Raw genomic sequence first — 26,873 nt, 5'->3', positions numbered from 1 at the left:
AGTATTTCTCCTAAACTCATTTGTCCTGAGTCTGCACAACACTGCCAGGACCTAGGATCAAGGGAGACACTCAAGTTTTTTTAAACTAAATCTCTTGACACATTGATGAAAATAGTCATAGCATATTAACCTTCAAGCTGCATACTGGACCGTATTCCAACTAAACTAATAAAAGAGCTGCTTCCTGTGCTTGGCCCTCCTACAGTTGAAGTCGGAAGTTTACATACACTTAGGTTGGAGTCATTAAAACTCATTTTTCAAGCACTTCACAAATTTCCTTTTAACAAACTATAGTTTTGGCAAGTCGGTTAGGACATCTACTTTGTGCATGACACAAGTCATTTTTCCAACAACTGTTTACAGACAGATTATTTCACTTATAAGTCACTGTATCACAATTCCAGTGGGTCAGAAGTTTACATACACTAAGTTGACTGTGCCTTTCAACAGCTTGGAAAATACCAGAAAATTATGTCATGGCTTTAGAAGCTTCTGATAGGCTAATTGACATAATTTGAGTCAATTGGAGGTGTACCTGTGGATGTATTTCAAGGCCTACCTTCAAACTCAGTGCCTCTTTGCTTGACATCATGGGGAAATCAGCCAAGACCTCTGAAAAAAAACAGTTGACCTCCACAAGTCTGGTTCATCCTTGGGAGTAATTTCCAAATGCCTGAAGGTACCACGTTCATCTGTACAAACAATAGTACGCAAGTATAAACACCATGGGACCACGCAGCCGTCATAGCCCTCACGAAGGAGACGCGTTCTGTCTCCCAGAGATGAACGTACTTTCGTGCGAAAAGTGCAAATCAATCCCAGAACAACAGCAAAGGACCTTGTGAAGATGCTGGAGGAAACGGGTACAAAAGTATCTATATCCACAGTAAAACGAGTCCTATATCGGCGGAACCTGAAAGGCCGCTCAGAAAGGAAGAAGCCACTGCTCCAAAACCGCCATAAAAAAGCCAGACTATGGTTTGCAACTGCACATGGGGACAAAGATCGTACTTTTTGGAGAAATGTCCTCTGGTCTGATGAAACAAAAATAGAACTGTTTGGCCATAATGATTGGAGGAAAAAGGGGGAGGCTTTTAAGCCGAAGAACACCATCCCAACTGTGAAGAACGGGGGTGGCAGCATCATGTTGTGGGGGTGCTTTGCTGCAGGAGGGACTGGTGCACTTCACAAAATAGATGGCATCATGAGGCAGGCCAATTATGTGGATATATTGAAGCAAAATCTCAAGACCTTCTACTATTCCTCACTTCCCTCATCAACTCATCCCTGACCACTGCTGCATCCCCTCTGACCTCAAAATGGCCTGAGGTGCTCCCCTCCTCAAGAAGCCAATACTTAACTCATCTGACGTCAAAAACTACAGACCTGTATCCCTTTGTTCTTTTCTTTCCAAAACACTTGAGCGTGCTGTCTCTGATCTACTTTCTTGTTATCTCTCTCAGAACGATCTTCTTGACCCTAACCAGTCAGGCTTCAAGATGGGTCACTCAACCAAGACTGCTTTTCTCTGTGTCTTGGAGGCTCTCCGCACTGCCAAAGCTGACTCGCTGTTCTCATCCTCATAGATCTATCTGCTGCCTTTGACACTGTGAACCATCAGATCCTCCTCTCCACCCTCTCAGGGCTGGATGCCTTAGGATCTGCACACTCTTGGATTGCATCCTACATGGCAGGCCACTCCTACCAGGTGACGTGGAGAGGATCTGTGTCTGCCCCACGTACTCTCACTACTGGTGTTCCCCAGCGCTCAGTTCCAGGCCCTCTCCTCTTCTCTCTATGCACCAAGTCACTCAGCCCCGTCATATCCTCACATGGTCTCTCCTACCATTGCTATGCGGATGACACTCAAATACTTTTCTCCTTCCCCCGCTTCTGACACCCAGGTGGCGACAAGCATCTCTGCGTGCCTGGCAGATATCTCAACTTGGATCTCGGCCCACCACCTCAAGCTGAACCTCGATAAGACGGAACTGCCCTTCCTTCAGGGGAAGACCTGCCCGGTCAAAGACTTGTCCATCACGGTTGACAACTCCCCAGTGCCACATTCCCAGAGTGCAAAGAACCTTGGCGTGATGCTGAACAACACCCTTAGTTTTCTGCACACATCCAAACAGTGACCCACTCCTGCAGGTTCATGCTTTACAATATCCAAGAGTACGACCCTACCTCACACAGGAAGCGGCGCAGGTCCTAATCCAGGCACTTGTCCTCTCCCATCTGGACTACTGCAACTCACTACATCCCAACCCGAGCCCTCTGTTCTGCCACCTCAGGTCTCTTGGCCCTCCCACCATTACGGGAAGTCAGCTCCCGCTCAGCCCAGTCCAAGCTCTTTTCTGTCCTGACACCCCAATGGTGGAACCAGCTTTTCCCCTGAAGCTAGAACCGCAGAGTCCCTGCCCATCTTCCGAAAACATCTTAAATCCTACCTCTTCAAACGATCTTAAATAATCCTCTTCCTCCTTGAGAGAAATGTACTTTATATGCCTGTGATATGTGGTTCTCCCACCTAGCTATCTTAAGATGCACTAACTGTAAGTCGCTCTGGATAAGAGCTAAATGACTAAAATGAAAAGACAGCAACGTTTTTGATTCTTGCCTACGTTTGATTTCATACATACATAAACCATAACCAGAGAGAGACTGTCAAAGAATACAGCAAAGAGCTGCTGTTTTTGAGTGAGTTCATGTTTAAGTTTTTGTTCAATAATAATACCAAACATAAAACGCGCTTTTCCCTACTTCCACTCGTGCTGCAATGTATGCGTAGCCAAGTGTATCGATAGCCATGTGTTTTGATTATTATTATTAGCAGCTCGTCGTGACTTTTAATAGCAAGGCATATTTCACTTTCTCTGGTCGTAGGAACATAGTGAATTTGTGCATGAGGCAGATGCGGTGCGACTCGAGTTTTGCCATCGACTGTGTCCCCTCTCTGGTCAGTCACACAGGAGGAAAGGAAGGAGAGAGCAGGGACCGTGAGAGGCTCTCTCTCCCTCCGCTGAGACTAATGCCATGTTCAAAACAACTGGGAACTAGGAATTATTTGACTTCAGTGCGTTCAAGACAACTGGGAACTCAAGAAAAAAATATATATTTTACTTGGAAAAATATTTTTGAACAGTCATCCAACTAGGAATTCCAAGTGGGAAACTCTGGTATCTGTCTAGAGATCCGACTTTCCGACCTGAAGGTCACTGATGTCATGATTTTACCTCATTTTCCCCCGAGTTCCCAGTTGTCTTGAAACCACCATGACCATTAGATGCAGGTACCATCAGTCCAGTAAAATAAAAAGCTAATTATTTCAATTTATGCTCAGCTGTGCCTCTCAAGTGCTACACCAACTGATCTATTTTGTTATCAAAGCTTGAGTTTTGAAATAAAATAGGGTCTCAGAAGAACAATATTGGCAGACTAGGCATATAGCCCATATGTTGTGATAATGTATTAGGCCTACTGCACAAACCTCATTCCTACATAACAGTTTTTTCAAGGTTGTGTTTTTTGTTGCCATGTTTAAATACAAATCTGAGTGGTAGATCTATGCTTGCTTTTTGACTGCGAAAGTGATCTTGACTCAAAGGTTGGTGACCACGGACACTTACTTCCTGAATGGTTGCTGCTGCTGCCGGTTTCAAGATCCATGCGACACAACCTTGATGGAGCTGCTGGGAAATCCACGCCTGATTTGCAATGCAGTCTGATGCGTAGTGTGCTGTGCATATCCGGAGGTTTGGACTGAACTTCAGACTCTTGATTATGGAAAATACATTAATGCCAAATCAGACAAAATGATTTTTCAGATGGAATCAATCAATCAAATGTATTTAGAAAGCCTTTTTTTACATCAGTAGATGTCACAAAGTGCTATACAGAAACCCAACCTAAAACCCCAAACAGCAAGCAATGCAGATGTAGAAGCGCGGTGGCTAGGAAAAACTCCCAAGAAAGGCCACCAGGCTTCTTCTGCCTGTGCCGGGTGGAGATTATAAGAGTGCATGGCCATTTAAGGCCAGATTGAACATCTTGAAGCACAAACGTTCATAGATGACCAGTAGGGTCAAATAATAATCAGTGGTTGGAGAGTGCAACAGGTCAGTACCTCAGGACTAAATGTTAGTTGGCTTTTCATATCTGAAAATTCAGAAGTCAAGACAGCAAGTGCAGTAGAGAGAGAGTCTAAAACATCAGGTCCGGGACAAGGTAGCACGTCTAGTGAACAGGTCAGGGTTCCCTAGCCGCAGGCAGAACAGTTGAAACTGGAGCAGCAGCACGACCAGGTGGACTGGGGACAGCCAGGCGTCATCAGGCCAGGTAGTCCTGAGGCATGATCCTAGGGCTCACGTCCTCTGGGAGGGGAGGGAGGGAGAGAGAGAGATCGAATTAGAGGAAGAATTCTTAAATTCACACAGGACACCAGATAAGACAGACTGATCCTAGCCCCCGGGGCACATGGACTATTGCAGCATAGATACTAGACTGAAACGGGGGTGGGTAAGGGGACACTGTGACCCTGTATGACGATACCCCCGGACAGGGCCAACCAGGCAGGATATAAATCCACCCACTTTGCCAAAGCACAGCCCCCACATCAGTAGAGGGATATAAACCCTGAGACGAGGCTGAGTATAATCCGTGAAGATCTCCTCCACCGCACGAGTCCGAGGGGGCGTAAAACCGGACAGGAAGACAGCCTACTCCACAATCTCTCTTGCTTTTGAGCGAGACCATCACCAGAACTAGTCACTGGCCTACACACAATACCACATGTCAGTGTTTAAAAAAAAAATACAAAATTACAAATCAATTACATCAACCCCTTTGAAATGGTGAGCCTAAATAAGTAAAATGTTGCTTAAGTCACAAGTTGCATGGACTCGCTCCATGTGCAATAATAGTCTTATAAATTATTTTTGAATGACTACCTCATCTCTGTACCCCACATATACAATTATCTATAAGACCCCTTAATCAAGCAGTGAATTTCAACCACAAAGACCCGGGAGGTTTTCCAATGTCTCGCGATGCCAACTATTGGTAGATAAAATAAAAATAAAAAGCCCACATTGAATATCCCTTCGAGCATGATGAAGTTATTAATTACATTTTGGATGGTGTATTAATACACCCAGTCACTACAAATATACAGGCGTCCTTCTTAACTCAGTTGCCGAAGAGGAAGGAAACCACTCAGAGATTTCACCATGAGGCCAATGGTGACTAAAACTGATGTGAGATGAGAAAACTGAGGATGGATCAACAACATTGTAGTTACTCCACAATACGAATCTAAATGACAGTGTGAAAAGAAGGACGCCCGTACAGAATAAATATATTCCCAAACATGCATCCTGTTTGCAATAAGGCACTAAAGTAAAACTGCAAAACATGTGTCAAAAAAAAGAACTGTCTTCAATACATATCATTTTGTTTTGGGCAAATCCAACACATCACTGAGTACTGCCCTTCATATTTTCAAGCAAGGTGGTGGCTGCATCATGTTATGGGTATGCTTGTCATCGGCAAGGACTAGGGAGTTGTTTTAAGGATAAAAAGAAACAGAATTGAAATAAGCACAGGCAAAAAAAAAACAAAAAAAATCTGGTTCAGTCTGCTTTCCAACAGACACTGGGAGACAAATTCGCCTATCAGCAGGACAATAACCTAAAACACATTGAGTGTTTCTGAGTGGCCTCCTTAGTTTTGCTTCTAAAACATATGTTCACTTTGTCATTACGGGGTATTATCGTTATTGAATGAGGGGTATATGGGGTATTGTCGATGAATGAGAAACAAACAAATCCATTTTGAATTCAGGCTGAAACAACAACGTGGAGTCAGTCAAGGAGTATGAATACTTTCTAAAGGAACTTTATGCAAATAAACGATGAACGTTCATTGGTCTATTATAATCAGATCGTCTTGGTACGTTTTGCGGCAGGCCAAAAACGGCATCCTACTTGAACAATCTGAAATTTCAGGCATTTTTTTTCAAAAAGCTCTTACACAAAGGGCATCATAGTGTGGAAATATACAGTATATTTTTTTAAGTAAGATCACCATTTTGACTGCATTGTGCCTTTTTTAATTGATTGTACCTGACAAAAGCGATCACATTTTGACCCTGCATGTTTTTCTATATTTAACTTGGTCCACATTATTGCAACACTTTGCAATGCATCAGTTCCATACCGCTCTCTTGTTCTCTGCCCATTGCCCTCGAACCCCCTTTCTAACAACTCTGCGGGGTCTGTGGTGTTGTTTTTAGCCCAGTGGTTCCTAACCTTTTTGCGGTTACTGTACCACTGAATTTTGGTGTAGCATTTTGACAATATTAGTGATGGTCTGCATTTCGTGTGACCGTCAAACAAACCTCAGAATAATGGGATGCCTCATTTCCCGTGCATGAATGATCCACTGCATCTCTCTCACTCTCTCTGTGTGTGTGTGTGTGTGAGTGTGAGTGTGTGTGTGTGTGTGTGTGTGTGTGTGTGTGTGTGTGTGTGTGTGTGTGTGTGTGTGTGTGTGTGTGTGTGTGTGTGTGTGTGTGTGTGTGTGTGTGTGTGTTCATATTCTGGCAAAAAATCGAAATAGAGCGATAAATGTTCTGTGGCCATAGTGACACAGGGGGGAGTAGGCAAGTTGAGCTAAAGGGTTAGTTGAGCCAACCATGGTTTCTAGGAAACCATACACAAATGAACCAGTGAAAACAAAAATTTAGGAATAGGTCATTTCAGTCTGTAAAGGAAGAAACCACATGGAAAAAGTGGAAAGCAACTTTAATCTATAGCCTAATAAACTACGTGCTTACCCGACGAGTGGTATTGGGAAGACCACACATTAACGCGTGACTCCAAGGTTACTTCGATATGATGGTTATTATATCAATATTTGCATTTAAAAGTCTTTCAACTGACATTTCTTGCATAATTCTAACTTCTCACCATTACAATAACATGAGGTTAGCATTTTTTGGGGGGTATAGTATTTATGCCTCTAAATTTCTCACATTGTTATTATTAATAATAATAATCACTATTCATTCATGATTATCTGTAATCATGGTAGCATCGACATTAATGTACAAAAAGTGCTGTAATTTCTAAACTGTTCACCCGATATGGATGAAAATACCCTCGAATTAAAGTTGACAGTATGCACTATTTAACCTCAGTCATTGTATCATTTCAAATCCGAAGTGCTGGAGTACAGACCAAAACAACAAATGTCACTGTCCCAATACTTTTGGAGCTCACTGTACATCAGTTTGGGCATCTCTATAAGCTTTAATATAACTTAACCTAGCATGAAAGTGCATCCTTGTAGCTGTGTGGGCTAATGTAGTCAAAATGGTTGCCTTAGGGTGAGTTGAGCCAATTGCCATGGCAAGTTGAGCAAATGTAAGTGCTTTCTTCCCAGGCGTAATGCAAGGCATTATCGCTGGGATATGAGGTAATACCAGAGCCAGTGTAAAAAAAAAAAAGAAAGTTAAACCCTTGCTTAAAATGATTAAAAGACAACGTGAATGTGTTAGGGAAATAAAGATAGACACGGTTTTAAAAAGGTAGTGGTAATATTTCATTTATTATGGAAATTTGACTTAATTCTATGTACCGGCAAATTATTATGATGGCGATTCTGAGCTAACCATAAATTCATATCTTGTGCCACTGGCCTGAGACTATTGAAGTTAAATATGTAGCTCCCGTTAACTAGCTAGCTAATTTAGCTGGTTCATTGTTGCCCATGTGAGGAAGTTAAGCTAGCAAGCATTTTAGCTAGGTAGCCTATGAAAACAAAAAACATACTGTATGACAGAGCCATAGACCGTTTTGCCAACATGAAAGAGAGGAGGATGGCATTGGCGTTCAACTAGTCTACAAGTAGGGTGAGTCAAAACACTGACAGAAATCAGTACTATGGACAGCCACATGATATTTAGCAACATTGATTGGACTTAATTGTTTTAGATAACTTTTTTGTTTTCAGTGTATTAAACTAAGCATACAGTGAAGTCGGCAATTTACATACACCTTAGCCAAATACATTTAAACTCCGGTTTTAGAATAATAGTAGAGAGATTTATTTCAGCTTTTATTTCTTTCGTCACATTCCCAGTGGGTCAGAAGTTTACATGCACTCAATTGTTACATGCCTTTACATTGTTTAACTTGGGTCAAACGTTTTGGTTAGCCTTCCACAAGCTTCCCACAATAAGTTGGGTGAATTTTGGCCCATTCCTCCTGACAGAGCTGGTTTAACTGAGTCAGGTTTGTAGGCCTCCTTGCTCACACACGCTTTTTCAGTTCTGCCCACATATTTTCTATGGGATTGAGGTCAGGGCCTTGTGATGGCCACTCCAATACCTTGACTTTGTTGTCCTTAAGCCATTTTGCCACAACTTTGGAAGTGTGCTTGGGGTCATTGTCCATTTGGAAGACCCATTTGTGACCAAGCTTTAACTTCCTGACTGATGTCTAGAGATTTTGCTTCAATATATCCACATCATTTTCCTACCTCATGATGCAATCTATTTTTATGAAGTGCACCAGTCCCTCCTGCAGCAAAGCACCCCCACAACATGATGCTGCCACCCCCGTGCTTCACGGTTGGGAGGGTGTTCTTTGGCTTGCAAGCCTCCCCCTTTTCCCTCCAAACATAACAATGGTCATTATGGCCGAACAGTTCTATTTTTGTTTCATCAGACCAGAGGACATTTCTCCAAAAAGTATGATCTTTGTCCCCATGTGCAGTTGCAAACCATAGTCTGGCTTTTTTATGGCGGTTTTGGAGCAGTGGCTTCTTCCTTGCTAAGCGGCCTTTCAGGTTATGTCGATATAGGACTCGTTCTACTGTGGATATAGATACTTTTGTACCCGTTTCCTCCAGCATCTTCACAAGGTTCTTTGCTGTTGTTCTGGGATTGATTTGCACTTTTCTCACCAAAGTACATTCATCTCTAGGAGACAGAACCTAGAACCTTCCTCAGCGGTATGAAGGCTGTGTGGTCCCATGGTGTTTATACTTGTGTACTATTGTTTGTACAGATGAACGTGGTACCTTCAGGCATTTGGAAATTGCTCCCAAGGATGAACCAGACTTGTGGAGGTCTGATTTCTTTTGATTTCTTTCTTTTGATTTCCCCATGATGTCAAGCGAAGAGGCACTGAGTTTGAAGGTAGGCCTTGAAATACATCCACAGGTACACCTCCAATTGACTCAAATGATGTCAGTTAGCCTATCAGAAGCTTCTAAAGCCATAACATCATTTTCTGGAATTTTCCAAGCTGTTTAAAAGCACAGTCAACTTAGTGTATGTAAACTTCTGACCCACTGGAATTGTGATACAGTGAAATAATCTGTCTGTAAACAATTGTTGGAAAAATGACTTGTGTCATGCACAAAGTAGATGCCCTAACCAACTTGCCAAAACTATAGTTTGTTAACAGGAAATTTGTGGAGTGGTTGAACAATGAGTTTTAATGACTCCAACCTAAGTGTATGTAAACTTATTTTTCCATTTGCACTTGTGACTGACCGACGACATGGAGAGCCACAGACCAAAGTCATTTGAAGTTCACATACTGCTCTTGTAATGTAGAAGTTTATAGGAACAGGCTAGAGGATTGCAGTGTGAGCAAGCCAGGTTTCTCCTTCTATTTTTATAAGACACTGGTAATACTGCCATTTTAGGCGTTCAGTCACATACTTCTCTGATGTGGAAGTGGCAGCACTTCAAATACAATTTTTAAGTAGTAGGTTGTCCCTCCAAAAAGTATTTTTTTTAATTATTTTTTTTATTTGAGGCAACAAGCAAAAGGCAAACGTTTCATCTGTTAGGCCAGCGTCAACAGACCAGTTCTGAGCGCAGTGGTTTCAAGAACATTTTGAAAGCACTTCAAATCAAAACGTCTCTCTTCACCACCACCGGCCATTTCCAGAAACAGCCCAAATAACATCAACCCTTTGAAAGAAGGGACCCATATCCGAGACTGAGGAAGCATTTTCTTCTATAACTTTTTACTCCAGTCATAGTTCACTTTTCCCCCAGCCCCGTTTGGTGAGAGCAGCGGTATGTTTGGGATTATAGCTAATCCGACACGGCAGGTTCAACGGAGGAGGATGGCAGGGCAGGGCGGGCGTTCATTTGGGTGGAGGAAAAGTACTATATTATAGGCTGGGGGGGGTTGTTACACCTTACATAAGAGCTTGGTCTGGAACTGTGAGAGATTGTACAAACACACACACTTGTTAGTTCATTTATCTTTCAATATGCAGTGGGAACTGTTGATACGTAAATGTGTCTGTGTGTGTTGGGCTATGGTGGTCATGACATTTTGTCAGCCGGAGATTGTCATTCAAATAACTGCCGGTCTCACAGTAATTGACCGTTAATCAACATAAACACCTTTTAGCATCTCCGGGCATAACCTACAAACCACTCATGTTGAGCTTTGGAAAATCTACATTTTAAAAAGTGTAATAAATCAATTTAATATAATCTCCAGCATCACATTAAATCCATGATTAATTTTAGACCAGTCTAAAGAAACATGATATGAAGAAAATGTAGCCTATTTCAAGAAGAACAGAACAGCATATTCTGAGTTGCCCTGATCTGGCTATGCCATTTAGCTGTGGGTTTAACTACAGTGACAAGAAAAAGTATGTGAACCCTTTGGAAATAGCTGGATTTCTGCATAAATTGGTCATAACATGTTATCTGCTCTTCATCTAGGTCACAACAATAGACAAAACACAGTCTGCTTAAACTAATAACACACAAACGATTATACGTTTTCTTGTCTTTATTGAACACACCGTGTAAACATTCACAGTGCAAGGTGCAAAAAGTACATTAACCCCTGGCTAATGACTTCTCTAGGCTAATTGGAGTCAGGAGTCAGCTAACCTGGAGTCCAATCAATGAGATGAGATTGGAGATGTTGGTTAGAGCTGCTTTGCCCTGTAAAATAACACTCACAAAGTTCGAGTTTACTATTCACAAGAAGCATTGCCTGATGTGAACCATGCCTCGGACAAAAGAGATCTCAGAAGACCTAAGATTAAGAATTGTTGATTTACATGAAGCTGGAAAGGGTTACAAATGATCTCCAAAAGCCTTGATGTTCATCAGTCCATGGTAAGACAAATTGTCTATAAAAGGAGAAAGGTCAGCACTGTTGCTACTCTCCCTAGGAGTGGCCGTCCTGCAAAGATGACTGCAAGAGCACAGCGCAGAATGCTCAATGAGGTTAAGAAGAATCCTAGAGTGAAATCTCTGGAACATGCTAACATCCCTGTTGACGAGTCTACGTTACGGAAAACACTAAACAACAATGGTGTTCATGGGAGGACACCACGGAAGAAGCCACTGCTGTCAAAAAAAACAACATTTATGCACATCTGAAGTTTGCAAAAGTGCACTTGGATGTTCCACAGCGCTACTGGCAAAATATTCTGTGAACAGATGAAACTACAGTTGAGTTGTTTGGAAGGAACACACAGCACTATGTGTGGAGAAAAAAAGGCACAGCACACCAACATCAAAACCTCATCCCAACTGTAAAGTATGGTGGAGGGAGCGTCATGGTTTGGGGCTGCTTTGCTGCCTCAGGGCCCGGACAGCTTGTATCATTGATGGAAAAATGAATTCCGAAGTTTATCAAGACATTTTGCAAGATGATGTATTTAAATTATGTATTCAGTATAGACAAGAAAACTGCAATACTTTGTGTGTTATTAGTTTAAGCACACTATGTTTGTCTATTGTTGTGACTTAGATCAGATCAAATTTGATAACCAATTTATGCAGAAATCCAGGTAATTCCAAAGGGTTCACATACTTTTTCTTGCCACTGTAGTTCATTTAGCAGGCAAGATTTGTTTAGAATTTCGTGGCATTATTTTATAATATGAAGAATATAATTGAACATAGCTGAATAAAATCGAAATAATATTTTCTCCAATCGATTTCCGAGGGAGAGGGCACACTATTCTGTTTTGAGTAGTTAACAAAGAAACAGGTCCTCCTATATGCATAGTTTAGAGTTATTGATGTAACTTTAGTTGTGATACAAACGTTAGGCTATATGTTTCGATTTTTTATACATTCTAAGGTTGCATGATGTGACTAATAATGATTTGAAAAAAGTTACATGAAAGGCATGAGCTCTGCTTTTTTTTGCGCAAGCTGCACACACTTCATCAGTCTCTTATTCACAATTGGACAAGCACTTGATAATATTTTCACCCATCAGACTATTCTTAATTTAATCTGGTCTTTACATATAGCCTATGGGTGGAATTATTTTGTATTTAGAATGGCACACACAAAAAAAGTAATCCATAGCCTGCACTCGAATAGTGAATGGAGGTTACATGCGGTTGTTTTTAATATGCAAGCATAGGCAGCTCGTCCATAAGGGTAGGGGAAGCTAAGCTTTTCTTAAAGTAAATTGAATTGCCAAAATGATATTGCCTAATTAGCCTACTCCTGTCCATACAGAAATAAATAAAATAATTCTAAATTGACTACTAAAGCATGATTTGGCCACAGGGATCACCAGCTTCTTTAAAAATAATAATAATGATGGATTGTTTTAAATCGTATTGCCTACAGTCGGAAGGAAAGGCAACATGCACAAATTGGGCAGATTACTGGCAAAAGCCAGGCATATCACAATATTTCAAAATACAACCGCAGGAAAAACGTTAGGAAAGCAAATGCAATGATGCATGGAACGCTTTATTAGAAAGGGTACATTTGTGTGGTGGAAATTAGCTTCCCCAAACTTGAAACTCACGGGCCACTTTTGCATGCCAGGTTGTACAGCAGTGTAATGTGCTTTAATTTGAAGAATTGAGCAATAAATATAACAGCACGAAAAAGCTGGGATCCTCTTTGAAATAGTGGCCAGTCAAAACTCTGTTTTCACATACGCTTTCCCAATGACTGGGCTTATAAGAACACACGTTGCACTTGGCTCTGTAGGCTATGTGCTCTCTAACCGTGTTCCTATAGGTCCTAAGCCTATAAGCTACGTTTGGAGTTATTTGGCCATTTTATTTTTGACGCAAACCATATAACACATAGGCCTATGGGTAAGGCTGCATGTGTGTGACTGATTTTGAAAAAGTCGCAAAAAAAGGTGCTGTTTCTTGCCTTACTGCACATGCTGGGCATCATTCACTAGTGATACTATTGTCACCCATCAGACTATTCTTGATTTAATCTTGTCTTTACATATACTAAATATGTGTGAAATTTGTTTTTTTAAATTTAGAATGGACCATTATCATGCACCTGTCGGAACAGGGGAGAAAATACATGTCATCTATGCACTTAAGTAGCGAAGTATGAAGGATGCTTTACCAGTGGTTAATTTTCATGCCAGCCAGGTAGTCTGGCATGAAAAGCAAAGCAATGTGCTTAATATTAGGTAAGTTGAGAAATAAGTATAGTAGGCCTAGCCTATGGGATCTGATGGGATCCTTCTATTTAAACAATTTTATTTAACCTTTATTTAACCTATTTTTAGAGGCCATCTCAACTTTATTTTCTCACAGAATTGCATTAGCCTATAGAAATGTTGCTCAATATGAGTTCATGGGCTCTCATGAAGTGTTTGATTTGATTTTCGATTGCATTTGCATTGCTGTCAGAGTGATTAGAGAGAGAATAGATTGCTTAGTACCAGGCCATTAGCGACAGTCAGTTAGCAAGTCTGATAGGCTACTAATGACCATCAGCAGCATCAGAGTGCAGTGTTGGAGAAGCCTAGTTACCGTGACTAAATGGTCACATGGAATTTGACTGCGGTCATGACTTGTGAGGAATCCACAAGGAAACTGGTGGCAGGCTGACCACCTGTTACGTGAGTGCAGTGTCAAAATGACCTTGTGGCTGCAAGAAGCCAAAGTAAGTTGCTAGCTAGCATTAAACTTATCTTATAAAAAACAATCAATCTTCACATAATCACTAGTTAACTACACATGGTTGATGATATTACTAGCTTAACTAGCTTGTCCTGCATTGCGTATAATCAATGCGTTGCCTGTTAATTTATCATCGAATCACAGCCTACTTCAACTTCGCCAAACGGGTGATTTTATTTAACAAAAGCACAATCATTTTACAAATGTACCTAACCATAAACATCAATGCCTTTCTTAAAATCAATGCACAGAAGTATATTGTTTTAAACCTGCATATTTAGTTAAAAGAAATTCATGTTAGCAGGCAATATTAACAAGGGAAATTGTGTCACTTCTCTTTCGTTCAGTGCAAGCAGAGTCAGGGTATATGCAATAGTTTGGGCCGCCTGGCTTGTTGCGAACTGTGTGAAGACTGTAATTAATTAGCCGGAATGTTACATAATTATGACATAACATTGAAGGTTGTGCAATGTAGCAGCAATATTTAGAGCAACTTAGGGTTGCCACCTGTTCGATAAAATACTGAACGGTTCTGTATTTCACTGAAAGAATAAACATTTTGTTTTCGAAATGATAGTTTCCGGATTTGACCATATAAATGACCAAAGGCTTGTATTTCTGTGTGTTTATTATAATTAAGTCTATGGCTTGATATTTTATGGAGCAGTTTGACTGAGCGGTGGTAGTCAGCAGCAGGCTCGTAACCATTCATTCAAACAGCACTTTACTGCATTTTGCCAGCAGGTTTCAGCAATGCTTGAAGCACAGCTCTGTTTATGACTTTAAGCCTGTCAATTCCCGAGATGTGGCTGGCAATAATAAAGTGCCTATAAGAACATCCAATAGTCAAAGGTATATGAAATACAAATGGTAAAGAGAGAATTAGTCGGCGCGTCATAATTCCTATAATAACTACAACCTAAAACCTCTTAACTGGGAATATTGAAGAACTGGAAATATTGAACCACCAGCTTTCATATGTTCTCATGTTCTGAGCAAGGAACTTAAACGTTAGCTTTTTTACATGGCACATATTGCACTTTTACTTTCTTCTCCAACACTGTGTTTTTGTAATATTTAAACCAAATTGAACATGTTTCATTATTTATTTGAGACTAAATAGATTTGATTTATTTATGTATTATATTAAGTTAATAAAATAAAAGTGTTCATTCAGTATTGTTGTAATTGTCATTATTACAAATATAGATATAAAAATCGGCCGATTAATCGGTATCGGCTTTATTTGGTCCTCAAATAATCGGTAACGGCGTTGAAAAATCATAATCGGTTGACCTCTAGTACCAGCCCTATGTGTGCAGCCCTATGTGTGTGTGCGTGCTAGGGTTGGGTGCTATGTTCATACCTTCCTGATACCATAACTCTGTGTGTCTGTTTGTCTGTGTGTGTGTTTTCTCTTGACCACTCTACTGTCATGTCATCCAACAAATATAAACGTCTGGAGTTTGCTAAACGGCATTGGCACTAGGATTGGAACCGTTGCTTTGGTCAGATGACATGAAAATTAAGCTCTTTGGCCACGCACACCAGTGGTGGGTTTGGCGTCGAAATGAGAATGCATAGGCAGAAAAGAACCTCATATCTACTGTAAAATATGGTGGATCTCTGATATTATGGGGATATTTTGCTTCCACTGATTCTGGGGCCCTTGTTAAGGTCTCTTTACCCAGTACCAGGACATTTTATCCAAAAATCTGGTTGCCTCTGCCAGGAAGCCGAAACTTGACCGCAGTGGATCATCCAGTGGTCCCTATGTTGCAGTTGCCCTGCAAGTGTCAACTCATCATACGTCATGATACGTCATCAGAAGTGTCCACTTAAAACCTGTTTGGGCTAGGGGGCAGCATTTTCACGTTTGGATGAAAAGCGTGCCCAGAGTAAACTGCCTGCTACTCAGTCCCAGTTGCTAATATGTGCATATTATTAGTATATTTGGATAGAAAACACTCTGAAGTTTCTAAAACTGTTTGAATGATGTCTGTGAGTATAACAGAACTCATATGGCAGGCAAAAACCTGAGAAAAATCCAACTAGGAAGTGGGAAATCTGAGGTTTGTAGTTTTTCAACTCTTGGCCTATCGAATACACAGTGTCTATGGGGTAATATTGCACTTCCTAAGGCTTCCACTAGATGTCAACAGTCTGTAGAACCTTGTTTGATGCTTCTTCTGTGAAGTGGGGGCGAAGGAGAGGGGTTTGAGTAAGGTCTCTCCCAGAGTGACATGAGCTGACCATGCGCGTTCACGTGAGAGTTAGCTTGAGTTCCATTGCATTTCTGAAGACAAAGGAATTTTCTGGTTGGAACATTATTGATGATTTATGATAAAAACATCCTAAATATTAATTCTATACTTCGTTTGACATGTTTCTATGGACTGTAACGGACTGTAATGAATTTGGATTACAGGGCTAAACACGTGAACGAAAAGGAGGTTTTTGGATATAAATATAAACTTGATCGAACAAAACATACATGTATTGTGTAACATGTTGTCCCGGGAGTGTCATCTGATGAAGAATATCAAAGGTTAGTGATTCATTTTATCTCTATTTCTGCTTTTTATGACTCCCCTCTGGTTGGAAAATCGCTGTATGCTTTCTGTGACTAGTTGCTGACCTAAAATAATGATATGTTCTGCTTTCGCCGAAAAGCCTTTTTGAAATCGGACACTGTGTTTCGATTAACGAGAAGGTTATCTTTAAAATGGTGTCTAATACTTGTATGTTTGAGAAATTTTAATTTTGAGATTTCTGTTGATTGAATTTGGCGCCCTGCAATTTCATTGGCTGTTGGCGAGGGAACCCCGTTCCCAGACAGGTTAATTTGAGGGGAGAGGGTGTGACTTTTACATGTTTGGAGTGCAGCCCATGGCATTGTTGAATACTCGTATCTGATTGGCTTGAAGGGCATTCTAGAGTGTGCATTATTTCCCGACAACTCACAGTATATCCGCATGGTAGAATTAAATGGCTATAGTTATTCTCACATGTTCTATGCTCGAGCTGCTTTTGAAAGCAAAAGTCGAATTGAAAAGATTATTGGCGTTGTTGAATTCGATTTTCATAATAGCAAGCTAGGACTGATGGTTTGGCTAGCTAAACTACCAAGTCTGTTTATTTGGTAACTTGCTAGCTACTTCAGTGGATGTTGAACACATTTATACTGGCAAATGAACACATAATCAACTCTGGGCTCTGCATTCTCTGGAAAAGAATGCAATGCTATTGCGTTGTGGAACACAACTTCTGCGTCGTTCATTATGAAGTTTTTTTGACTCAATGGAGGAACGTAGTCAGAGAAATGCTGATGAATGTCTTGCTCAAGCTGTGTATGCTACTGGGTCACCTTTGATGCTCACAGGCAATGTGTATTGGAAGAGATTTCTGAATGTTCTTCACCCATCATACACCCCTCCAACCAGACATGTTTTATCTACTAATTTGCTGGGTGCAGTTCAAGAGAGTTTAAGTGAAGGTCAAGCAAATCATAGAGAAAGCAGACTGTATAGCAATCATCTCTGATGGGTGGTCGAATGTTCGTGGGCAAGGAATAATTAACTACATCTCCACCTCTCAACCAGTATTCTACAAGAGCACAGACACAACGGACAACAGACACACCGGTCTCTACATTGCAGATGAGCTGAAGGCAGTCATCAATGACCTTGGACCACAGAAGGTATTTGCTCTGGTGACAGACAATTCTGCAAACTTGAAGGCTGCTTGGTCTAAAGTGAAGGAGTCCTACCCTCACATCACACCCATTGGCTGTGCTGCTCATGCATTGAATCTATTCCTCAAGCACATCATGGCACTGAAAACAATGGATACATCCTACAAGAGAGCCAAGAAAATGGTTAGATATGTGAAGTGTGATCAAGTTATAGCAGCAATATACCTCGCCAAGCAAAGTGAGAAGAATAAGAGCACCACATTGAAGCTGCCCAGCAACACCCGTTGGGGTGGTGTTGTCATCATGTTTGACAGTCCCCTGGAGGGGAAGGAGTCTCTCCAAGAAATGGCCATATCACAGTCTGCCGATATGGACAGCCCCATCAAGAGGATCAGTCTGGGCGGTCTGGCAAAGTACACTTCCAAGCAATGGCTTTGGGAAGGAAATGCAATATGGCAGTCGTGCCAACATATCTCATCAGCCACCTGGTGGAAGGGACTTTGTGGATCTGAGGCTCTTTCCCCTGTTGCCTCCATCATCTTCCAAATCCCACCAACATCAGCCGCCTCAGAGCCCAACTGGTCTTTGTTTGGGAACACACACCAAAGCATGCAACAGGCTGACCAATACAAGGGTTGAAAAAGTGGCGTCTATCCGGGCAAATTTGAGGTTTCTTGAGCCCGACTAACAAGCCATTCTCAACAAGGTTGAAAGGGGACAGTGAAGATGAGGCCTCAGAGTGTGATGTTCAAGAGGTGGACATTGAGGAGGTCCAGGGAGAAGACATGGAAGCCTGAGAGGAAGACAACCAAAGCTTTTTACGGATGTATGTCGAAAATGTTTTTGGGAGATACGATGGATCATTGGGGATCATTCAATATTCCCTTTTGATGTTCAATGAAATCATCCCAACTCATTTAATTAAAGTTCAATTCGTAACTAAATATTAATTCATTTTTAATTTAATCATTTGCAATTCTGTCTACTTATGATAAGGTAAAAGGTTTATGTGTCTGTCTCCATATGATATGGTAAATATATCCAATGCAATAAACATCTACATTTAAATGGTACTAATATTGATTTGCATATATTTCCGTTATTTCCCATATATTCCGTTAATTCCCACGGAAAGTTTCCACCTCTGAATATTCCCCAAAATGTGCAACCCTATGTGTGTTCCAGTCTGTGTGTTTTGACCACAACAATGGCCTGTTTCTCTTGCTCTGTGTTCCTGCAGCAGTGGTTTGAGATCATGGGAAAGGCATGAGGCTGTAACATTGTGTGTGTGTTCCTCTTCACTCTAGATGCTAGCGTGTAGTCCCTGTGGTCTGCCTGGCTGGCTCCAGAACAGTTTATAGCACTCCCCTTTTCTGTTTACGGGGGTCCTTTTTATAGGAGAAAACACACTAAGTTACTCACTGACTCAGACCCTGAACTGAACTTTCACTCTGCAGGAATTTAGTGGAGGAGACTGAGAGGGAAAGAACACACAGACCTTCTTCCTCCTACTGTTGTCTACATCCTCACTTTCTTCTCTAGGTTAACTAAGTCTCTCTCTCCCTTTCACTCTGTATCCGTCTTCTCATCCCATTTACAGGGAGTAACCAGGAAAACATTTTGGAGCGACAACTTCCGATCTGCACTGGAAAACGGAGTTTGGTTGTGTGAGTAAGTACTCCTGCTTATCCCAGGTCTCTCTCCTCCCTCTCTGCCCCTCCCCTAGAACTCTACTTCTTCCATGTGAAGTAGTGCTACTGAGATTTCCCAGTGCCAAATTAACTATAGAATGTGTTAAACCACCTTTTGACTTACATGTAAGATACCAAACCAAAGGTTCTATTGTTAGTGTTTGAATGTCATATTCTGCTCTGTCCCGTCTTGTTTTGCTGTGATGTCTTGTTACTTAGATTTCCCAGAGCAGAATGTTACTAGTAGAACCCCACAAAGATAATTTAGTTCCCTGTCCCGTCTTGTTTTGCTGTGATGTCTTGTTACTTAGATTTCCCAGAGCAGAATGTTACTAGTAGAACCCCACAAAGATAATTTAGTTCCCTGTCCCGTCTTGTTTTGCTGTGATGTCTTGTTACTTAGATTTCCCAGAGCAGAATGTTACTAGTTGAACCCCACAAAGATAATTTAGTTCCCTGTCCCGTCTTGTTTTGCTGTGATGTCTTGTTACTTAGATTTCCCAGAGCAGAATGTTACTAGTAGAACCCCACAAAGATCATTTAGTTCCCTGTCCCGTCTTGTTTTGCTATGATGTCTTGTAATGTATTTTAAAGGAGGATGGTTTTGCCTGTGAGACAAATGTGTTTAGGATGGAGCGGGCTGGGTGCCATCTTGTTTTCTTTAATGAAAGGGGTGGGGTGATAGGCTGTGGAGTAATTGGGATCGCTGTAGCTGAAACCACAGTGGAAAGCAAAGCAGTCCTGGTTTAACCTTGATGAATTTGAGAACACTTAATTCATGTGGAAGGAGATGTTAGTGTAACGTTATGAAAAGGTTGTGTGCATGCGTGCATCTTCTGTGTGTGTGTGTGTGTGTGTGTGTGTGTGTGTGTGTGTGTGTGTGTGTGTGTGTGTGTGTGTGTGTGTGTGTGTGTGTGTGTGTGTGTGTGTGTGTGTGTGTGTGTGTGTGTGTGTGTGGTGTGTGTGTGTTTTCTATTGCTGTGCCCTTACACCATGGTGTTGTTTCAGTGACTCAGAAGAGGGCTGTAATTACCACAGGCCGTTACTAAATCTCCCTGACCACTTGGGCGGTTCACTCTCAAGCACAGGCAGACAGACCCTCATTCTTGCTGATCTCAACCTGACTCTACTTTTGACCACCCTCAGGAGAATGGCAGACCCATAGTCAGTCAGGCACTTCTCAATGTTTTCTCAATTTCTATGGAAGTAGTCTTCAGTACTATTAGCCTGGTCCCAGATCTGATTGTGCTTTATAGTCAACTCCTATGCTGCTTGTCATGTTTTGCATTACAGTAACCTCAGGCGTTGGCAAGACAGCACAAACACATCAGGGACCGGGCTACAGTGTTATACTCCAAACCAAAATAACCCATGTATTATGTGAGAGCTGCATTGTGTAGTAGTTATGTTTACTGACTGATGAAGCCGTGAACTATCAAACCATTGTTGGCTTAATCAGCAATGGCACAACAAGGCGTCAAAAATGGTGATACTTGATCATATACATCTTATCAAACTCATTACACAATCACACTTCTGTGTTTAACATCCATTTTCCTAGATGGATTGTTTCTCCGTGTTTCAATTTCTCATTTACAATGACCTGATCACAAAGGTCAGTGTTTCACACTCTCCTAGATCATTAGTAAGAGCAAAACTTAACATTAAAGTTGGAACCTCCGTGTCGGCCAGATTTTCTCTTCTCTCGGCTCCTCTCCTCTGTTCTTAAATAAAGTTTACACATTTCATACAAAAAAGTGAGTGAGAAAGTGAGAAAGATAAAATAAAAAAACAAATCAGGTTTGGGGTCAATTCCATTTCAATGTAGAAAGGAAATAAAATTCAAATTCCTAATGTTCCACATTGAAAAGCATTGAAGAGAATTGTAATTGTAATTTCAGTGTACTTCCTGAATTGACTGGAAGTTAAATGACTCTGACTCTGAAAACTGCATTTCCTCTCCTTTCTTCTCTCCCCTCTTCCCTCTCCTCCCCTTCCCTCTCTACCCTCCCCACCTTACCTCTCAGCCCCCTGCCTCCCTCTTCTGTTCTCCCTCTCCTCTTCTCCCCTCATGTCCAACCCAAGGAGCTGGATACATGGCGGTAATCTGCAGGAAGGGATGGAATGTGTTAATCACTTCCTCCCCACTGTGCCCTTACACCATGTTGACTTGTGTCATGCACAAAGTAGATGTTCTAACCGACTTGCCAAAACCATTGTCTGCCCATTTGATTGTGCAGTTGCTGTTCATGTTTTGTCTTATGTTCAACTACATTATTCCATTTGAATTAAGGCATCTCTTGATACCCAAATAATTCAGTAGGAGTTAAAAGAAACTGCCATAGCACATTCGGTGTGGTCCTAACCTATTGCTACTGTACGATCATTGCTCTCTGGCCACACCTGCTTATTATATAAGGGTGAACAGGCCTTAGTTACCAAAAGTTAAGCCTCTGATTACACTGTAATACCCCATGATGTCACCATAGGAGTTTACACTGTTTTCTAGAAGAGAGGGAGAGCGAGAGTGAAAGGTATCCTGGTCCCAGATGCTGTATTGCCTTGGCAATGACCATAGAAGTTAGCTACAGGACAAATAGATCTGGGACCAGTCTAAGTGTTGTAGTGAAATGGGTTGTTTCAAGAGAGCTGGGCATGTTTGCAGGTTTTCTGCATTAGAGACCCAGCCTGTTTCTCAAATGGCATCCCATTTCCTACATAGGGCACTTATTTTGATCAGAGCCCTATAGGCCAATATATAGGGAATAAGGGGCCATTTGGGACGCAAACTCAGCCTGTTTCCCTTGTAGCGCCGTGGCCATTTAGTAAATTGGAGCCAGGTGGCCACAATTTGAAAGGAAATCGTAAAAACGCACGCAGCACACACAGACAATTGTGACTGTTTGTGTTCCTCAACCCCGCTAATCAGAACCAAGCAAGCAACCGATGAACACTCTCTTACTATTCCTTTCTCTCTCTCTCGTTCTCTGCATCCAGTCTGATCAACAGGATCAAACCAGACATCATCAAGAGGGTGGACAGACTCTCCACACCGATTGCTGGACTGGTGAGTGCAATTCGCATCCTTCATATTCAAAGCAGAGCTGGGTCAAAGACCTATTTTTAATACTTTCAAGCACTTAATTTCGTTTGAAGCCAATGGAATAGGCCCAGAAGTCGAAACTCCAAGCTAAATCAAGTTAAGCTCAAATACTTTCAAAAACATAAAATACTGACAGCTTTAAAAAATATACTTCAAATATTTGTCACAAACAGTGCCTTCGGAAAGTATTCAGACCCCTTGACTTCGTCCACATTCTGTTACGTTACAGCCTTACACCAATATTGATTGAGTAGATATAGAGTTGAAGCCGGAAGTTCACATACACCTTAGCCAAATACATTTAAACTCCGTGTTTTTCCCAATTCCTAACATTTCATCCTATTTGCCTGTTCGTTTCAGTCACCTGACCTCTTGTTACATGGCAACCACATGTTTCCAAAATAATCCTCCACCCCTGAGATTCCACAGCTATTCTACAGCATGGGAGGAGAGGGAGAGACGTGTGAGAGAAAGTGTGTTACAGGTTGTAGACGACACTCACTAGGTGGCAGCTCTGCTTTGCATGACTGGGGCTGGTGGGGGGTGGGACTAGTATGTAGCTCTGATGTCATTCTTCTTAGTTCCAAAAACCCTGCCCCTTTGACTGGCCCACACACTCCCACAGGTAGTTTTGGAGCTGTTAATTCGCTGCTGCCTAGCCCCTGCCTACCTGTGTTTGTGTGTTCTGCATGGTCGCTCTCTATTTGCTACGCACACACGCTCCTACCTGCCCCTTTCTCAGTTCTTCCCGGTGGTATGAACTTTGGATGCAGCAGTGAAGTGTCGAACTGTTGCGTGTCACATCTGCCAGAGAATTCCTGAGTGATTATTGACGGTGACGGAAGGTGGACACACCTCTCTACCTATCAGTCTCACAGTCCCTGGCTGTCTGTCTCTCTACAGGACAATGTTATAGTCTTCCTCAGACTAAAAGAGGCACAGCTCTTTCGCCCAGGAGACCTCCAAGACACATCCACTAGAGTCGATGTCAAGTAAGTGCTGCTACATATGATACACAGACTACACATATTTACATACCGATGACAATATAATATTTCAATTTTTGTCTATTGACCATTGAAAATTCCTTTTTTTGTCTATGACTGATCTGTGGCTGGATCGTTATGAGACTAACCTTTGAACAGTGTGAAAGACTCGCCTTTCTCCTAACTAGACTTTGCATAGATACTTCCTTGGGTGTGCAAGTGTGTGTGTGTGTGACTGGGGTGAATGTGTATCTATGCACAGTTGAAGTTGGAAGTTTACATACACCTTAGCCAAATACATTTAAACTCAGTTTTTCACAATTCCTGACATTTAATCTTAGTAAAAATTCCCTGTCTTAGGTCAGTTAGGATCACCACTTTATTTTAAGAATGTGAAATGTCAGAATAATAGTATAGAGAATGATTTATTTCAGCTTTCTTTTTCTTTCATCACATTCCCAGTGGGTCAGAAGTTAACATACACTCAATTAGTATTTGGTAACATTGCCTTTAAATTGTTTAACTTGGGTCAAATGTTTCAGGTAGCCTTCCACAAGCTTCCCACAATAACTTGGGTGAATTTTGGCCCATTCCTCCTGACAGAGCTGGTGTAACTGAGTCAGGTTTGTAGGCCTCCTTGCTCGCACACGGTTTTTCAGTTATTTTTTGCCATTTTGCCACAACTTTGGAAGTGTGCTTGGGGTCATTGTCCATTTGGAAGACCCATTTGCGACCAAGCTTTAACTTCCTGACTGATGTCTTGAGATGTTGCTTCAAAATATCCACATCATTTTCCTACCTCATGATGCCATCTATTTTGTGAAGTGCACCAGGCCCTCCTGCAGCAAACCACCCCCACAACATGATGCTGCCACCCCGTGCTTCACGGTTGGGATGGTGTTCTTTTCGGCTTGCAAGCCTCCCCCTTTTTCCTCCAAACATAACAATGGCACTTATGGCCAAACAGTTCTATTTTTGTTTCATCAGACCAGAGGACATTTCTCCAAAAAGTATGACCTTTGTCCCCATGTGCAGTTGCAAACTGTAGTCTGTCTTTTTTATGGCGGTTTTGGAGCAGTGGCTTCTTCCTTGCTAAGCGGCCTTTCAGGTTATGTCGATATAGGACTCGTTTTACTGTGGATACAGATACTTTTGTACCTGTTTCCTCCAGCATCTTCACAAGGTCCTTTGTTGTTGTTCTGAGATTGATTTGCACTTTTCGCAGCAAATTAGGTTAATCTCTAGGAGACAGAACACGTCTGCTTCCTGAGCGGTATGATGGCTGTGTGGTCCCATGGTGTTTATACTTGCGGACTATTGTTTGTACAGATGAACGTGGTACCTTGCTCCCAAGGATGAACCAGACTTGTGGGGGTCTACAATTTTCTTTCTGAGGTCTTGGCTGATTTATTTTGATTTTCCCATGATGTCAAGCAACAAGGCACTGAGTTTGAAGGTAGGCCTTGAAATACATCCGCAGGTACACCTCCAATTGACTCAAATGACGTCAATTGCCAATCAGAAGCTATTAAAGCCATGACATCATTTTCTGGAATTTTCCAAGCTGTTGAAAGCCACAGTCAACTTAGTGTATGTAAACTTGTGACCCACTGGAATTGTGATACAGTGAATTATAAGTGAAATAATCTGTCTGTAAACAATTGTTGGAAAAATGACTTGTGTCATGCTCAAAGTATATGTCCTATCTGACTTTCCAAAACTATAGTTTGTTAACAATACATTTGTGGAGTGGTTGAAAAACGTGTTTTAATGACTCCAACCTTAGTATATTTAAACTTCCGACTTCAACTCTTTCTATCATCTATCTATCAATCGATCGATCTATCTATCTCAGGGCTGACAGTGAATGAGTTATGTCTCTGTAAAGAGAGAGATTATGTGACACAAGTCTGACTCAGTTCTGCCTTGCACTGCCTTAAAGGGAAATTCCACCCCAAAACTATCTTTTGGTATTTGTGTCATTAGTCCATTGTTGACATATTAGTCCATTTGATAAAGTCCCAAAATGTTTTGCATGTCAGCAATCAAGTTTTCAAAATAAATCACTTTCGAAATAGATTTTCCATCATATGATGTTTCTGTATTTTGAAAGTTATACATTTTGAAAACTTGATTGCCGACATGCAAAACATTTTGATAACGTGTAAAACAGTACAGTGAAATCATTTCTTAAGAGCTCTCCTAAAAATGCAGTGTTACTAATTATATAGGTAATAGAAAATACAATAAAAAAAAAAAGGTGTGTTTGCGCGTAATGTTTACAGTTTCTGTGTTGTTCTCCTTCTCACCTGCGCACTGGGCAGAGGTGCACGAGGTATGTCGAACAACCTGTTCAGTTTTCACACAGGTGTGTCTCAGGGAGGTGGCGAGGTGACGGGAGGTAGAGACCGTCCGCGTAAACACATTCCCCATGGCAGCAGACGTAGCACGGAGAAACACAAACACATTCACTCTATATGCAAAAGTATGTGGACACCCCTTAAAATGAGTGGATTCTGCTATTTCAGGCACACCCGTAGTTGACAGGTGTATAAAATCGAGCACACAGCCATGCAATCTCCATAGACACATTGGCAGTAGAATGGCCTTACTGAAAGCACCCGTATAAGATGCAACCTTTCCAACAAGTCAGTTTGTCAAATTTCTGCTCTGCTAGAGCTGCCCCGGTCAACTGTAAGTGATGTTATTGTGAATTGGAAATGTGTAGGAGCAACAACGTTGCTAGGAGTGTGTACTAGGAGTATGTAGGAGCAACAACGAAATCTTCTGATTTCCAAACTGCCTCTGGAAGCAACGTCAGCACAAGAACTGTTCGTCGGGAGCTTCATGACATGGGTTTCCATGCCCGAGCAGCACACAAACCTAAGATCACCGTGCGCAATGCCAAGCATCGGCTGGAGTGGTGTAAAGCTTGTCGACCATTGGACTCTGTAGCATTGGAAACGCGTTCTCTGGAGTAAAAAATCACGCTTCACCATCTGGCAGTCCGACGGTCGAATCTGGGTTTGGCGGATGCCAAGAGAATGCTACCTGCCCCAATGCATAGTGCCAGATGTAAAGTTTGGTGGAGGAGGAATAATGGTCTGGGACTGTTTTTCATGGTTCGCTCTAGGCCCCTTAGTTCCAGTGAAGGGAAATCTTAATGTTAAGCCTGCAATGACATTCTAGATTATTCTGTGCTTCCAACTTTGTGGCAACAGCTTGGAAGGCCCTTTCCTGTTTCAGCATGGCAATGCCCCTGTTCACAAAACGAAGTCCATACAGAAATGGTTTGTCGAGATTGGTGTGGAAGAATTTGACTGGCCTGCACAGAGCCCTGACCTCAACCCCATCGAACACCTTTTGGGATGAATTGGAACGCTGAATGTGAGCCAGGCCTAATAGAGCCAGGCCTAATAGACCTCACTAATGCTCTT

General features: G+C 41.6%; 1 protein-coding gene across 2 annotated transcripts in view; it reads left to right on the top strand.

Moving 5' to 3' along the window:
* Positions 1-26,873, top strand: part of LOC129816431 (LIM domain only protein 7-like) — a 102,866-nt gene that overhangs the window by 3,919 nt on the left and 72,074 nt on the right. For both annotated transcript variants that reach the window (XM_055870917.1, XM_055870918.1), the window contains exons 2-4: positions 19,257-19,327; positions 22,345-22,414; positions 23,354-23,442. The gene's annotated coding sequence lies outside the window, so the exon portion shown is untranslated. The remainder of the gene's footprint in view (positions 1-19,256; positions 19,328-22,344; positions 22,415-23,353; positions 23,443-26,873) is intronic.

The sequence above is a fragment of the Salvelinus fontinalis genome, chromosome 19 (assembly GCF_029448725.1).
Source record: "Salvelinus fontinalis isolate EN_2023a chromosome 19, ASM2944872v1, whole genome shotgun sequence".
NCBI classification, from domain to species: domain Eukaryota; kingdom Metazoa; phylum Chordata; class Actinopteri; order Salmoniformes; family Salmonidae; genus Salvelinus; species Salvelinus fontinalis.
Note: the sequence above shows the minus strand (reverse complement) of the source record. Positions and strands in the feature narration are given on the sequence as shown.